At 39.1% G+C, this 6,722-nt stretch overlaps 1 non-coding gene across 1 annotated transcript; it reads right to left on the reverse strand.

Moving 5' to 3' along the window:
- Positions 1 to 2,873: 2,873 nt before the first annotated feature.
- LOC122111002 lies at positions 2,874 to 2,980 on the reverse strand. The gene has a single exon (XR_006147962.1). It is a non-coding gene; the product is annotated as a U6 spliceosomal RNA (small nuclear RNA).
- Positions 2,981 to 6,722: the final 3,742 nt, after the last annotated feature.

Below are 6,722 nucleotides of genomic sequence, written 5' to 3' on the forward strand. Positions count from 1 at the left end.
TTGTTTGTCCCCATCTCCTCCCCATGTTATACTGACATCAAATATAGTGAAAGCGGGGGTTACACTGTGGGGGAGGGACATACAAAGCAACAAAGAAATAATCTTATAAATGCGTTAGAAACACATGCATGAAAGAAACAAAAACATTAAAATACATATTTGAGGGTTCGTTTTCCTAACATCACATTCTCTGACTTTTTCCGCTTGACTCATACCTATACTAGATATTGCAAATAAGGGAAACCATGGGACCTATGTTTCTTTGGGCCTGGCTTACTCTTAATTTGTAATGGATCTTGTGTCTCTACAGGATTATGTTACATCATGCTTTCATCATTTGGAAAATATTGATTAAAATATATACTTATTTTTAAACCAGCAAACTTGATACACTTCATCACACAGTATTAGAAATGCACAATTTTTATTTTCATTAAAAATCAAACCATATGTTCCTTAAAATTAGGAAGCTGCCAAATTCCCAGTGGCTCTTACAGGTTTTAATTTTTAACAAATAAACAAATATCCATGTTTTCTTGAAAGTGACAGAAGCTCTTTATTTTTTCAGAAAAAGTTTGGTCAAAAGTGAAATCTGAATAACTGACCTGTGTTAGTTATTTCATTGATAAGTGTGCTGACCGAAACTGTAACACTTTGGCTAGGTGCTGGTCATACATGCCTATAATCCTAGCTACTCAGGAGGTTGAGACCCAGAAGATCAAAGTTTGATGCTAGCCTTGGCAGAAACGTTTAAGAGAATCCATCTCCAAAATAAGCAACAGAAAGCGGGCGTGTAGATGTAGCTCAACTGGTAGAGTACCATTCAAGCAAGCGGAGCTCAAGTCTCTAAGTTCAGACTCCAGTACTGGGCAAAAATATCCAAACACAAGACTCCATCCAGGGCTACATAAGCAGACAGAAGAAAATTCCCCTATACAGAACATTAAGAAGACAGGGACCAGGGCTAACATGCTATATTACAATAATGTATGTTGTTTCATTCTGACATTCCTAACTGAAACCAGAACTGTATTTTTGAACTGTGTATGGCTGGGATATCTCAAGATTTATGTAAGATGTTAGAATCTTCTTTCACATTTTTCAATACAAATGCAAATATGGCAAAAATCCAAGCAAAAGCAAATAGCATTTTGATTTTTTTTTCTTTTTTTATCCATCGTGGGGTTTGAACTCTGGGCCTGGCTGCTGTCCCTAAGCTCTTCAGCTCACGGCTAGCACTCTACCATTTGAGCCACAGTGTCACTTCCAGTTTTCTGATGGTAATTGGAGATAAGCGTCTCATGGACTTTCCTTCTCGGGCTGGCTTTGAGCCGTGATCCTCAGATCTCAGTCTCCTGAATAGCTAGAATTATAGGCATGAGCCACTGGTGACCAGCTGCATTTTGTTTTTCAAATGCTTTATTGTGATTAAGTGATTACATAATTTCCCAAATTTCACAGTATTGTGGGATAGTGATGCTTAGCTAAAGTCACAAACACATTCTAACTTTCATGGGGCAAATTGTCTATCGTGGTCTATAACTTTTATGAGTTCTATGAGCTTTGACAATACAGTTATTTCTTCCACATTGGCTGATATGTATATTTCTTTTGTTTTGCATAGCTGACATACTCCCTCTTTCCCACTCGTTCCCTCCCTCCCATCACTGCCATTGAGTTGCTTAGTTCATTTTGATCAATTTCCAGTGCAGCTAATGGGTCTCAGTGTTGTATGTCTTTTCCTGATTCCCTCTAGTTCTGTGTCATCCTCCTGGTTTCCCTCCAGTGTGCACATATATACCATATATGTGATCAGCAGCAGGGGATATTTAGTAGTGATTCATCCAAATGAGTGGAAGTCCTTTGTTTCTTTTTTTAAATTAATTAATTAATTTTTATTGTGAAAATACTATACAGAGGGGTTACAATTACATGGGCAATGTAATGAGTACATTTCTTTTTTTAAAAATTTTTATTGTGAAAATACTGTACAGAGGGGTTACAATTACATGAACAAGATAATGAGTACATTTTTATCAAGCATTGTAGCCTTCTCCTTTGTTTCTCCTTCCCATCCTTTCTCCGCCCCCCCACCCAATCCTCCTCCCCCATCTCACCAAAGTTGCAAAGTTCGTTTTTCCACATAACGATTTGTACATCTCATTGTTGCAATGGATCCACCTGTATCCCTATTTAAACAATTTGTTTTTTCCCTTCCCCTCCACAAATTATACCAGCCTCAAATACAGTGAAAGCAGGGGTTATATCATGGGGGAGGGACATACAAAGCAACAAAGAAATCATCTTATAAATGTGTTAGAAACAATCACCTGAAAGAAAAAAACCATTTAAATACATATCTTAGGGTTCATTTCCCTAACATCAACTTATCTGACCTTTTCTGCTTGACTCAGACATATACTAGTTATTGCAAATAAGGGAAACCATGGGACCTAAGTTTCTTTGGGCCTGGCTTACTTCACTTAATATAATTTTTTCCAAGTCTTTCCATTTCCTAACAAATGGGATAATGTCATTCTTTCTGATGGAGGCATAGAATTCCATTGTGTATATATACCACATTTTCTTGATCCATTCATCTATTGAGGGTCATCTGAGTTAGTTCCATATCTTAGCTATGGTAAATAATGCTGCAATAAACATAGTCGTGTTGGTAACTTTAGTGTGGTCTTGTTTGTGATCATTTGGGTAAATGCCCCAAAGTGGGATTGCTGGGTCATAGGGGAGCTCTATGTGGAGTCTTTTGAGGAACCTCCATACTGCTTTCCAAAGTGGTTGAACAAGTTTACACTCCCACCAACAATGCAGTAAGGTTCCCTTCTGTCCACATTCCCTCCAGCATCTGTTGTTATAAAAATATGGAACGCATCGTGAATTTACATGTCATCCTTGCACAGGGGCCATGCTAATCTTCTCTGTATTGTTCCAATTTTAGTATATGTGCTGCCGAAACAAACACAATGAGTACATTTCTTTTTTTTATTCTTTTTTTTTTGGGTCCGGTTGTGGGGCTGAACTCTGGGCCTGGGTGCTGTTCCTCAGCTCTTCAGCTCAAGGCTAGCACTCTACCACTTGAGCCACAGCGCCACTTCCGGCTTTTTTCTTTTTGTTTATGTGGTGCTGAGGAATCGAACCCAGGGCCTCAGGCATGCAAGGCAAGCGCTCTACCACTGAGCCACTTTCCCAGCCCCAATGAGTACATTTCTTATCAAGCATTGTGCTTCCTCCTTTGCTTCCCCTTCCCATCCCTTCCCATCTCCCCCACACCCCTCCCCACCAAAGTTGTAAAGTTTGTTTTTCGACATAAAGACTTGTACATCTCATTATTGCAATGGGTCCACCTGTACCCCTATTTAAACAATTTGTTTTTGCCCTTTCCCTCCACAAATTATACCAACATCCTTTGTTTCTTGTCTTGTTAACTTTGTTGTATCATGTTATGTCTTGGATTTAACTTCCACTTATCAGGGAGACTATGTGATGTTTGTCTCTTTGCTCTTGACTTACCTCACTCAACATAATTTCTTCTAGTTCCATCCGTTTCCCTGCAAATGCTATTATTTTGCCCTTTCAAATGACTGCATAGTATTCCAATGTGTATAGATACCACAATTTTTGGATCCATTCATCCCAGCTGCAATTTGAATTTTGTATGAAAATAGTTTTGATCTCATGAATCCCTTGAAAGCTTCACAAGAAGTCCACACTTGGAAACTGCACGTTAAAAATCAGTAATTTAGAAAAGCAGGTTCCATTCTGTATTATTAATTGGTGGGAAATTGTCTTACAAGTGGAGCAGACTGCCTATTTTCTTCCCCATCAATATTCTTAGCTTCTCAGGTTTCTGCTTATTTCATCTGGCTACAAAGGGTGGCTTAAATACAAATAACCAATTTCTAATCAACAACTTACTAGACTATTATTACAAGTATATAAGATAGAGTCTCCAAAAGTTGTTAGTACCAGATACTGGTAAGCCCTATCTGTAAGCCTAACTACCCAGGAGGTTGACAGCTGAGGACTGTGGTTCAAAACTAGTTTGGGCAGAGAAGTTCATGAGATGCTTATGTCCAATTAACCAGTGAAAAGCCAGAAGTGGAGGTGGCCTCAAGTGGTAGAACCACAGAGCTGAGCAGAAAATCTACAGGAGAGCTTGAGGCCCTGCCCCAGTATCTCCACACACAGAGACACACAAGAACACACACACACACACACACACACACACACACACACGTGCACGCGCGTTAAGAAAACCTTCAAATTAGATCAAAAGGCAATCAAAAGTTAATTTATAAAAAGTGGGCAGAGAGCCAAACCCAGTCACCACCTCTGTGCACTTGCCTCACTAAACTACCAAAGAAGATTTTTTAATTTGTCAATGAAGGAAAAATGATTTGTCCCCAAAATGTGGACATATTTGAAGTTTCTAGAGAGTGTTACAGAAGAAAAGGCCCTGGGCTTTAAAATAACAAAGGGTGATTGTTTGAATCTTTAAGGCTCAGTCACATACTGGTTGCATAATTCTTTGAATTATTATAGCTCCCTCTTTGAGTTTCATTTCCTAACCTATAAAATGTATACCCTAATGACTGCTATTCTCAACAGCTAACATATGTACAGGAAAATGCTACTGTATGTGAGAAAACACTTGAGATGAGTGGTTTCATCATTTTCCTGACTCCATAGCGCAGCTCTGACTGCTTTGCCACATTAAGAACTCATGCCTTCTTGTAGGGCACAAGTAATTGGGTCCATCTTGGTCACCACATGGGGTCAAGCACCCAAGAACAGCGATGAGGAAAGAGCTGGCAGTGCTAAATTCTGCCAGCCTCTCCTAAGTTCTAAACAATGTGGCATTTCACTGGCCCATTAAAAGGAATTGAGACTCAATGGTTTTTAAATGGAATTAATTAATATTTATTACACAGAATGGTCATAAAGATGAAATGACACTACTACCTGTGTGAAGTGCTTTGATGTAGTGGCTTGGAAAACAGGGGAGGGATAATGAGTCATGCAATTATCCCTGACAGAAGCAGCAAAGGTGGTGAAGTCTGTTCACAAATTACCAAAGGTGCACAGCAAGTGCTGCTCTTCTTCCTGCGTGCACTGGGTGTCTACCATAAAGGCACTGAGCTTTCATACCTCAGTGACCCTTCATGACCCAGTTCTGTCCATGGATACGGTGACAGTGAGAAAAAGGATTTATTCTAGTCATACGTGCATTGTCAAGAGAGGCAAGAGATAGTTTTCTGTATAGATCCAAAAACCTCTGGAGCTTCCTCCATCCTCCACTTTTAATGGGTACAAAAGTATATAGTAGCTTGGGAGGAGGAATCTGAGTTTACAGATTAAAACGCAGATGAACAGGACATCAGGAGGAAGAACATGCACTTGTCCTGTTTTGGGACAGGATCATGGTATAATGTCAAGCTCTCTCTCTCTCTCTCTCTCTCTCTCTCTCTCTCTCTCTCTCTCTCTCTCTCTCTCTTTCTCTCTCTCTCTCCCTCCCTCTCCCTCTCCCTCTCTCTCTCTCTGTCTCCCTGTCTCTGTCTCTGTCTCTGTCTCTGTCTCTCGCCTGTGTCTTTGCTCAAACACATGATTAGAGCAAAACAGTTTTCAACTGGTAGCAGGCTTACACCCAAGCATAGCTCTCATGGGTTCCTAGGGTTCCCACATTCAGGGTAAACTAGCTTTGAAATCCTAGGGTCCCGGGTGTCTGAACCTCCCTTCCCCTCATGACTTCACAAAACATGCCGTCATCAGCACACCAGCTGTCAGTCACTGAATAAAAATGGAGCCATGTGATGGAACTTTAAAAACTATGGACACAAGAAGTTTTTCTTTGTAGTTTTTTTAATGTACTATGTGATTTCTTTTTTCTTTTGAGTGTTCTTCCCCCTATGGTTTACCCTTGTTGTCACTGTATTTGATTTTGGTACCCTGGGTATTGTACATACATTTATCTGAATTAGGGGAGAGAAGGGAACAACAAAATGGTGAGACAAAGAACAAGGTGGGAAACCAATGCAACAGTGATACTCACAAGACAATGTTAGAAATGATCTGCACAACTTGGCAGGGGGAAGGAAAGTGGGAGAAAAATGAGGGAGAGGGTAACAAATTCCACAAGAAATGCACTTATTACCTTACTTATGTACTATAACCCCTCTGTATATCACCTGACAATAAAAAAATAAATAATAATAAAAATCACAAGGAATGAAGGAAGAGGATCTGCTTTATATCAAACAGTTAACCTGAAGAGGCTACCTCATCAAGAGGACATACTAATCCTAAATGTTTATATGTCTAATAACAGAGCTTCAAAATAAAAGAAGACAAATCCATGCTTGTAGGTTGCTTCTAGAACCTATAACTCTTTCTTAGTAACTAATAGAACAGAGGGAAAAAAGTCCTATGGGATATTAAAAGTTTGAATAACACTATCAGTCAGCTTAATCTCATTGACATTGATTAACTACTCCACTCAACAACAGATGACCATGACTTCTATTCAATCATGCAAGAACATCAAGACATTTACCAAGGTAAACAACATTTTGTGTCATAAAACAAGTCTCAATAAGTTTAAATGAATGGATCCAAGTCATACAAAGCATCTTCTGTGACCATTTTGGAACTGAATTTTTATTTTTATTTATTTATTTATTTATCTATTTATTTATTGGTCAGTCATG

This window comes from Dipodomys spectabilis, unplaced genomic scaffold, assembly GCF_019054845.1.
Source record: "Dipodomys spectabilis isolate Male_0828 unplaced genomic scaffold, ASM1905484v1 ptg000083l, whole genome shotgun sequence".
NCBI classification, from domain to species: Eukaryota; Metazoa; Chordata; class Mammalia; order Rodentia; family Heteromyidae; genus Dipodomys; species Dipodomys spectabilis.